General features: G+C 38.4%; 1 long non-coding RNA gene across 1 annotated transcript; it reads right to left on the reverse strand.

Annotated features, from left to right (window-relative positions):
* Positions 1-3,877: 3,877 nt before the first annotated feature.
* LOC141621765 (uncharacterized) lies at positions 3,878-6,019 on the reverse strand. Its single transcript, XR_012532655.1, has 3 exons — positions 5,741-6,019; positions 4,283-4,333; positions 3,878-3,969 (listed from the first exon to the last, which is right to left on the reverse strand). It is a non-coding gene; the product is annotated as an uncharacterized LOC141621765 (long non-coding RNA).
* Positions 6,020-11,058: the final 5,039 nt, after the last annotated feature.

The raw sequence follows: 11,058 nt of genomic DNA on the forward strand, positions 1-11,058 counted from the left end.
TAGCGAATGGTTCTTGGTACAACAATTTTGGAACGGTTTATATGAAGATTCAAGGAACATTCTCAACATGGGATCAAATGGAATGTTCACCGAAGTTGATGACAATCAAACATGGAACAAAATTGAGGAAATGGCGGTCCATAACTCACAATATAGTAGACCTCGCAAGGCTACTAGAGGAGGAATGCATGAAGTGGACTCCGTTACTCAATTGGGTGCTCAACTTAGTGCTTATATTGACACAATCAATTTGAAGTTTGAAAAAGCTATGGCTAGACTTGAAGAAGTCTCAAAATCACCAAAGCATCATGTTAATGCCATGACGGCATCCTCTTCAATCCCAAGTGGGATATGTGAGAATTGTGGAACTTTGGGACATGACCAAAGTGAATGTAGGGGAACAAATGAACAAGTGAATGCTTTCCAAGCATACAAGAGTGGTACCCCTTATTCCAACTATTACAATGAAAACACCAAGTTTCATCCAAATCTCTCATACAAAAGCCAAAATGTTCAAAACCCTCAAACAACATACACTCCACCACCCATGAGAAACCAAAATCAAAGACCCTTTTACAATCAAAACCAAGGTTACCAAAATCAAAATCCATACAATCACCAAAATGACCAAGGTTTTGATGTCCAAAAAGCGGTCCTCCAAATGCAAAAGAATCAACAAGAATTTTTCACTCAAATGCAAAAAGATAGTCAAGCAAAGGAAACCACCATCAATAACATTCTAGCTCACACCAAGATGTTAGAAACACAATTGACTCAACTAGCATCTTCAAGCTCACAAAGACAAAAGGGGCAATTACCACCTCAAAGTAATCCCCCAAGACATGAAACGGTTAGTGCCATTCACTTGAGAAGTGGTACAAGGTATGAAGCACCGAAGAAGCAAGTTGAGGATGAAGTTGTGGAAGCTAGTGATAAGGAAGAAATTGTGCAAAACTCCAAAGATGGAGAATCATCAAAAGAAGAAATTTCAAAGAAAAATGAAGACAAGGTCAAGGAGAAGGAGCCCATTGTGATTAGACTTCCTTTTCCAAGTCGTCAAGCCAAGCCCAAATTTGATGACCAACTTGGAAAGTTCATGGAAATTGTGAAGAATTTGGAAGTCTCAATTCCTTTCACGGAATTAATAAATCACGTGCCGGCCTATGCGAAATACATGAAAGATATCCTCACAAAGAAGAAGTCAATCCGGAAACTTGAGACTATCGCCTTCACTAAGGTGAGTAGTGCAATACTTCAAGGGAGTTTACCTCCAAAACTAAAGGATCCGGGAAGCTTCTCAATACCGTGTACCATTGGCGACACAACGATCAACAAAGCCTTATGTGATCTAGGGGCTAGTGTGAGTGTTATGCCGTACTCGGTGAGTAAAAGGTTGGGGATGGGAGAGCTTAAATGCACCAACATCACACTCTAAATGGCCGATAGATCGACGAAGACACCATTAGGGATATGGGAAGATGGCCCCGTGCGAATTGGGAAGTTTTTCATCCCGGTGGACTTTGTCATTGTTGATATGGAGGAAGATTCCAACATTCCAATCATAATAGGAAGACCTTTCCTACACACCGCGGGTGCGGTGATTGATGTGAAACGTGGTGAGCTCACTCTAGAAGTGGGAGATGAAAGCATAACCTTTAATCTTGACAAGACTATGAGAGCTCCTCGTTTGCATGAACCGTGTTTCATGATTGATCATTATAGCCGAAAGGATGAGAGGAAGAAATCGGAACTCCAATGGAAGAAGAAAATTGAAGATGCTCCATTCAAAGAGCAAGTGAATTGTGACACGGAGAGCTTGCAAAGCTCATCAAAATCAATCAAAGAAGAAGAGGATGGCCTCATTGGCCAAGAGAGGAATTTGGGAGAGTTGTCTCCATCAAATCAAGAGATTTTCAATGATCAACTTAATGAAGTTTGTGGTCTTTGGGACGACGAATTTGAAGGGATTTTTAATCCCTACATTGGTAATGCCATCGATCACGACCGACAACAAGGGCCAAAGTCTATTGAAGAGCTCTATAACAATAATGAACAAGCTTTTGATTACTTTTTCAAGGTGTTGAGCAACATCAACAACACCTTGAACATGCCCCCTTGACATCTCATCAAGAATGAGAGTTTGGTGGAGTCCTCCCTAAACCACCGTTTGCAAATATTTCTAACTCCCTAACTCGCATTTCAATTCTTGCATTTTTTTTTGTCATCTCTGGATTTTTATTTTCTTTGATCAAGATAATTGTCATGTTTGAGAGAAGTGAGGGAGGGACTAATAATTTCAATTGATGTGTAGTGCTCTAGCTTAGTGTGGGGATGGCAATTGCCTAGGCTATCCATGCCTTAGTAGTGCCCCCACAATGAAGAACACAAGATATAAAGAAGAATGGAAGAATGATAAGGGATATGCATTGTACACGGATAGAACTGAATCCGGGTACAAAGGGGCCAAATCCGAGCGGATTCAGGAGAATTCGCCCGACTACAGACAATCCGAGCGTATTGGGTAGAAGACGCCACTAGTAGAAAAACCCCCTACGGTGGCGGTTATAAATGACCTTTTGTGGCGGTTTTTAGAGATTTAGGGTGCGTCGTTTATCGCGGCGTCGTATAAACTTTACGGCGGTTATAGGTGGTTGTACAACCGCCGTTATAGCTCTCCTATAGTGGCGGTTCTTATACAAAACCGCCATTATAGACTTATATAATACGACGGTTGTTAGACAAGAACCGCCACTGTAACTCATCTATAGTGGCGGTTATTGTAAGAAAACCGGCACCATAGGTATTTCAATACACACTTTAATTATCTATAGTGGCGGTCTTTAACTTAAGAACCGCCACCATTGATTATCTATAGTGGCGGTTTTACTTGAAAACCGTCACTATAGCTCGTGGCGTTTCTAACATAGAACCGCCGCCATAGATAGGTATTTTTTTTTAAAAAAAATTGCTACCTAAATTTCTGTAGCAACCTCCCATAAATTTAACAATCCAATATTGAATTGAACAAACAATACATACACAAGAATGCAACCAACTACCCAAAAACTTCCATATCATCCGGCAGAACAATAAGTCCATGTTCAAAAATTTTACATCGAAGTGTATAAATAATGACATACACATCTTATTTAATAGACTAATCAACATTTACATATACATTCCTCAAAAAAAAACATTTACATATACATTTGGTAGACTACACCTCTTTTACATTCTTTATCTCGTCAATTGACACTCTTACTCTTAAATCTGCAATGATACAATAAACAAAACCCATAGTAAGAAAATCAATCTAAGCATTATTAAATCAACGTCTAGCGTTACTAAAAATCAAACAATGAAAAAAAGGGTACCTATATAAATAAATATATATATAAAGAAAAAACAAGATAAAAAGCTCAAAAGTTTGAATTATAGCACCTTATACCACATATATTTCATGTCAGAATAAAATGAAAAATGAATTCCTTGTTGTAGCTTGGTTTCCAGCTTTCACTAATTTCACTAGAACAGCAATGAACTCAACAATCTGAAAAAAAAAATAGACAAATTAGAACAATTAACCGAAGGATGCTCACTTGGTAAAATTATATATTAAAACGGAAGGAAAAAGAGTAATTCAAATTCAGCGAGAACAAAAACTCCGGTCAAAATATGCAAGAATAAATCTTTGTCACCATTAGTATTTTGCTAATGTCACGTAAATAGGGCATACTCCTAATATTTACATTTCTATGAAAAATGAAACGAGGAAATTAAAAGAGCAAAATACAAGTTATTTATGTATACAAAAAAATTTCAAAACGACATGAGTTTGGAAGTTAATTCCATTATGTTAATTCCACTTAAATTCCACTTAAATAGGGAGATCATACCTAAGGAGTCGTTGTTTTCCTTATAGCATTTCTGGAAGAAAATTTACCAAGAAATACATTGATGATAGCTTACCTGCAGATAGTGGCACTCTCAAAGAATCAAATATATACAAACCATGAACCAAACAGTTCAGTATTATGGATGAATCCAAGTATGGATTATGAGTAAAAAATAAACAACACGGACAACAAACAATATGGAAGATATGTATAACTTCAGAAACTGAGGCACGAACACCTCTGATGCCACTGCAAAAGTCAAATATCAAGATATGGTCTTAGTAAAAAAAAATCTCACATTATTATGCATGACCCATATCACCAATGCAGCCTTTTTTGGTGTTGAAGGAAGTGAATTTTTTTTTAAAAAAAAAAAAACATTATACCTGTTGGTGTTGAAGGAAGAGTCGCCTGGGGCAGGGTCGTCGTCAAATGGCCTGGTGAAGGAGAGGACTAGTTAGGGTAACACCGCCACAATAAGTTTTTTTTCTACTAGTGCAACATTCATCTAATAAAACAACCTAATAAGCAAATGCGTTGAATGGAGGAAGCACAACAAACAAACAAAATTGAAAGAAATAAAATTCATGAACCAACAATGTCGAGATCGACCTCATTTCAAAATATGGATGCAATCAACCACACACTATCCGGTATTTTCCAGTTCTATCATACTTTCTCCATTCCATTTGTTTCATTACGTTTGCTTTTTGCACAACGATTAAAAAAGTGGAAACAAGTGGGGTATGTAATGTTTTTATATATTGGATTACTATTATATCCTCATGTTTGTAGACCTTATAAATTTTAGAATGATAGGATGGTCATTTAATTGATTAAGTGATGTCCATATAAAGAAAGGTAAAGAATCAAATGAAACAGACTAAAAAGGAATATGTAAAGAAACAAATGGAACGGAATAAGTAATACATAATCTCAAATCAAAGGTAAAGCAAACTCTTTTCATCCAATATTGTTCACTACTTTACTCCTTAATAGATTAGCTAGGCAAAAAACAGGTTCAAACTAAGGAAAACTGAGAGCACGTTTTGACAGTTACACCAACAACGACACAAATACGTAACCCTTGCCACTAGAGTTCAACTTAGCTCTCTACATGTGCGGATGTGTGTGATACAATGAGATCAAAACCCTTCAAAGGCTTAAAGTATACCGAAAAGTCAAACTAAATGCGCACCAAATATACCCATCTACTCCACCTTCACCAAAACGCATTTCCAATCCAAGTATGTCCATATAGTGCATACACGGATACGAGTGATGCTTTTGACAAAGTTGGCAGCACAACTAAATGGTAAACATACTAAGCGGTGAAATGTTAACTACTTCATGCGTCCACCACTGACTACAGTGCTTGGAAATCACTATGGAATTCCCAATCTAGAACTGAAGCAAGGGTAGTTATCAGTTATATACACTAGTCAAGTAGCTATATTGTCCTAGCTATATATTGTCGTTCAGGAATTTCATCAAACATTAACAGACGACCAACAACAAATCAATAAAACCGAATTCATAACTTGATATATCAGTGTATATGCAAAAAACATGTTTTATATAGCATTGGAATCAAGTTCACAAATGACAACACCTGCAAATTCTAAAAATCAATCGAAAACTAAAAAGATATTAACAGTACCAGAATTTATATTAAAATCAACAAAAGCAAATTATAATAAACACATCAGTGGCACTAATTATTCAAAAACGAACACGTGCACTAATTCTTGAAAAAAGATTTACAAATATAATCAATAGAATTAGGGTTTAGGAAATTGGGCAAAAACGAAAATTCGAAAACTAAATTGGGTTTTTAAACTTACCAGGAAAGAGGAAATGGTGGCAGACAACGGCGGCGTCGGACAGACGACAGTGGCGGTGGTTGCGAACAATGGTGGCGTCGGAAGGAGGGAGAAAGGGAAGTGTTGTCGCCTGTGATTGTGGTGATGGTGGCGTCACGAGGTGTCGAGGTGGTGGTGGTGGTGGTGCTTCATTGACAAGGAAGATTGGGGAGATTGAGGGTTTAATTTGGTGGTTTGGAGATGAGATGAAGAAGACGAAGGAAATGTAAAGGGTTCAGTTAATTTGTGAATTCTAAAGGGTTTACGAGTTATTTTTTTTGCGTCGGTTGGGATTAAAACCGCCACAAATATGTATCATGGCGGTTTTTTATTAAATATATTGTCACTTATTATTAAGTTTTAGCGTCATTTTTAATGTCGGTTGTTAATACAACCGCCACAATTGACTTTTGGTGGCGTTTTCTATTTAAAACCACCATAAAAACCTTATATTATCACGTCGGTTCTTATTTAAACCGCCACAATAGACCTTCTACATAAATAAAAATGTCTTTCCAGCCAATTTTTTGGGCTTTTTGCGGCGTTTCTATTAGAACCGCCACGATAAAGGCGTCACAATAGAGGTTTTTTCTACTAGTGCGCACATCCCTATGAGCTGAATTTTTGAAAGATTTTTGACTGTAAGAGAATCCGGGCGTCCTGAACTGCAATCCGCTCGTCTCTGAAAATCCGCCCGTCTTGTGAGTAAGACGCCCGTCTTCTCTGCTGAGGAAAATAAGAAAAATTCCTGGACTGAAATCCGTCCGTCTTCTGATGAATCCGCCCGTCCCATGTCAGCGAATCCGAGCGTCTTCTCTTAAAGACGCCCGTCTTTAGGCGAGTTTTTCCCAACCCAGAAAGTGCAGAATCCGCCCGTCTTGAGCAGAAACCGCACGGATTGCCCCTACGATTCGAATTTTTCGGGCTTTATAAAACCCTCCCACCTTCATTCATTCATTCATTCATTCATAACACTACTCAAAAACATCAAAACCCTCATCCTCTCCATCACAAAAACAAAATTCCTCAACTACATTCACCAAAATCAAATCAAATCATCCTTTTAACAACAAATCAATCACTCCTTTTTCAATAAAAATCAAAACCAAGCACAAAATCTTCAACCTTTGAGTCGATTTTTGAATTCATAAAGGCAAAGCCTTTCACCTTTAAATCGATTTGGGTACACTACAAATTGAAGATTTTTCATTCTTTTCTTGGTTAATTCATCAATGGCAAGGACTAAGGGAGCAACAAAGGAAACAAAGGCACCAAAGGCTAAGACACTTTCACAAAGGCAAAAGGCTCTTCAAGCAAAGAAAGCATTGGCTATGGTGGTAGCAACCCCAAACTTGGAAGTGCAACAACAACAACAACCTTCTATGGGAGCAACAACATCTACGACTCCGGAAATTGATAAACTTTTGCATTATCCGGAGGTAACTTTTATTTCCAAAACCCATAGAGATACTTTTGCCAAGTTTGCTAGGAAATCATTTCAATCCACCAAGTTTATTTGTGAAGATACCTTAGATAAGTTGGGTGTCCTTGAGCAAACTAGAGCCTTTTTCAAAGCCATGGGGTTGAAGAAATTGTTTGAATCAAAAGAATTGACATACCCCTCCCTTACCTTGGAATTTTTGAGTTCTTTGAAAGTCACCAAAGTTGAGACTAGGGAGAACCTCGAGTTTCGTCTAGCTAATGTTAGTAGACGCATTTCCTTTAGGGAATTGGGTGAAATTTTGGGTCTTAGTGATGAACCGAGTTATTTTAAGAATTATGGAAAGTATGACCCCGACCCTCTTTGGGAGGCAATTTCCGGAAGGAAATTTGAGGATTTTCATGCGAGTCGTGCTCTTTTAGTCCACCATCCGGGCATAAGGGTATGGCACAAGGTCATAGGAAACACCATTATTGCAAGGAAAGATACCAACCATTTCACCAAACTTGATTTTATTCTTCTTGAATCGGCTTTGAACATTGGAAGAGTACACACCAAGCCTTTCAACTCTTTAAGGCTTTTGGTAGATAGATGGCTCAGCATTGATTGTGGGAAGAAAGGCACTACCGTTATTGTCAATGGCGGCCTAGTCACTATCCTAGCTAAATACTTTGATCCTAACTTCAACAAGGATAACAAGTATAAAGCAAAGGAGGGTGGTCATCTTGTTGATATGCATACTATGATACACAAGTACAAGTGGGTTGCCCATAACCCTCTTGACACCAAGTATGGATGGCTCACTAGTGAGACTAGATCGTTTACTTTGCCTTCAAAGATTTGTCGTCTAAGCGTCCACCGGACCAATTATCTACTTCCCCTTTCAAAAGAGGCCGAGTATATTATCTGACAACAAAAGGGTGAACTTGAAATTCCCTCCTCTTCCATTGTCACACCACCTTACCCTTTTGAGTACCAAGAGTTCAAGCCGGAAGGTGTTGAAGCAAGAAATGATCATTTGACTCTTCTCATGCAAGCAATGCACAAGAAAGCCTTTGAGGATCGGAAAAATGCTTACTTGGCTCAATATCCACCCCTCCTACACTTAGCTAGGCAAGGACTACTTGATCCATCATGTCCTTTGCCTAGTTGGGCGGATAGAGAAGTCCTATTTTCGGGTGCATCTAGGGTCGTTTCGGGTGACAATGAGGTTGTCGGTAATGAAGAGGTTGATGATAACATTGATGAGGAAGCAAGTGAAGAAGGAGAAGAGGATGGTGAGCAAGATGATGAGCAAGGTGAAGAAGAAAGTGAAGAAGCAAATGAAGAGGGAAGTGGCAATGAGACCACTTCTAATGAGGAAAGTGATGATGGTGATGATATGATGGAAGATTAGCAAGCCTTGGAGGCTCCTACCCTCTCATGGTTTGTCTATTTCTCTCTTTGTTTTAATTATTTTCTTGATCATTGTTGGAGTTGTCCTAGCACCATAGAGGACTCATACCTTGGTACCATTGAGGTGTTCTCATTTTATTGTTCCCACTTTCAAAATCCAAAATGACAAATTAGTTTCATGCATTGCATAGTGTGTACATGAACTACACCCATCCTTGGACATTAACAATAGTGTCTAACTCGGTTTGGGGAAGTTAATGCATACACAACGGGAGGTAATCTAAATTATCCTCTCCGTCATAACAAAAACCATGCATCATGTAGTGTAGACTAGTGTAGATTGCATTTAGTATAGAAATCATGCATCATCTTTGCATAGTTTCCCATCATTTTGGCCATTGAGGACAATGCCCATATTAGTGTGGGGATGGGGAATTCTAACTTAACTTTATATTCCAAAATGATAAAAATTGAAAAATTTTGAAAATCATAAAAATTGAAAAAATTAAAAAGCCAAAAACATGTTTATTTCCTTTTGTAGTGTAGTCTTGTTTATATTATTGTATATATTGTGTTTGTTCTATCCTTGTTCATATTGATTGACTACGCCACATCCGAGACATGAGGACCATGAAGACCGCATGGTATGATCTTTCCAATCTCCTTTTTCCTCTTTATGTTAATGACTATGTGGCTTTATTTTGTTTGATGCGGTATAACAATGTGAACTTAGGACTTGCATTTAGTTTATATGTCATATTAGTTGATAGAATCACTTGCATTAGGATGTTTATATTAGTTGAATCATAGCATATAGTGGCATTTAGATAAAAGTTTTGAAAAATGCCTAATTAGGAACTTTGACAAGAGCAACTAAGCCATTACAAATACTTGTTCAACTTAAGACTTTGCCTACTAGAATGGTTGTAAAACACCCTAGATAGTGTCATACTAGTGTCTTTTGACCCATGGCCCAAAGCCTAGTCAAGGGTTTGCATGTGAGTCACCTATCCAACCCCGTGATGTGATGTGGACTTGGTTAACTTGTCTAGGTGACCTTGATTGACCTTGTGGTAAGGCAACCCAAAAATATTTTCTATCAATAAGCTTGAAGTGCTCATTTCAAAGAATTTTGTCATGTGGAAGTAATTTAATGCCAAGGAAACCTCAAAAGTTATGAATTGTTGAATGATGAGAAATTTAAACTGTTTTGATGGAGGCGTACCACTTCGATGTGCTTTGGAGCGGGATCCATTGAATTGGGCCCCCACACAGTTGTGAATTCGGCCGCCCAGAGACAGAGTGACTATCACCCCGAAAAGCTATTGTCTAGAGGTTAACCCCGTTGCCTAATAAGCTATTGGCGAAAGCAAAGGACACTAGCCCGGAAGGGACAAACCCCATCTAAAATTTTTGAAATGTGAAAGTGAAATAAGGACAATTTTGCATACTAGTCATATCCACCCGTTGTGTATAAAGATTTGAGCATTTCATTCCCAAAAAGCCTAGCCACTTTGTCGAGCTTGGGACGATCCATGACCTTTACTTTTGTAGAGAATTCGAGACTTGCCATGTCATATGCTACTAGCATCATAGGGATCATCATTCCACCACCATCTGATCGCTCTTGACGAAAGCATTTGGAAATTGAGGACAAAAGTAGTCTAGTTTAACACCATTTGGAGGTGATTTAGTGCCATCCTCTTAGCGTTAGTAATTTGTTGAACTAGTATTTGTGAAGGATTACATGCTCTTAAATTTGTTCCTCTTTAGTGCCTCCGCCGCTTGATGAGGAAGTGGCTATTCTTTTGTAGATGCATCCATTATGTGATTTTGTGTGCTTAATGTTTGGATGTGTCGCCATTTTGGCAAGACCCACCTTGCCTTGCAAGAAGGCATCCAACCTCATGGTTGTCTTGTTGTGAGTTGAAGGGGCGGAGTGAGACCCGCTAATTGTCTCATATCGGCTATGTTATTAGGTTAGTTTAAATAATGGTCCTAGTCTTTGTCACCTCTTTACTCGGGACGAGCAAAGGTTCGGTTTGGGGATATTTGATGTGACCATAATTAGCGCATATTTAGCCCCCGAATTAGCCTTGTTCCCATGCTTTTTAGTGCATATTTGGGTCATTTCTTATCTTTAGTTCTTTGTTTTGCATATTCTTTGAGATTTTGATCCCTTGGTAGGAAAGGAGTAAGAATCTTGCATTTTCATGGCAAAACGAGACTAAATTGATCGAATCCAATGACCAAGCATCAAGGAGAGACAAGATTAGAAGGCCTTTGTACATATTATAGTAGATGAGCAATGTTGAGAAAGGATCCTTGAGTCCCCAAGGAAATCCCCAAGGAATTTATGAAGAAAAGGGAAGAAAAGAAGAAGAAATCTTGCTGAAGAACAATCCGTGCGGATTGACTACAATCCGGCCATCCTCCACCTGCACAATCCGTGCGGTTTCATCCC

This window comes from Silene latifolia, chromosome X (assembly GCF_048544455.1).
Source record: "Silene latifolia isolate original U9 population chromosome X, ASM4854445v1, whole genome shotgun sequence".
In the NCBI taxonomy this organism is placed as follows: Eukaryota; Viridiplantae; Streptophyta; class Magnoliopsida; order Caryophyllales; family Caryophyllaceae; genus Silene; species Silene latifolia.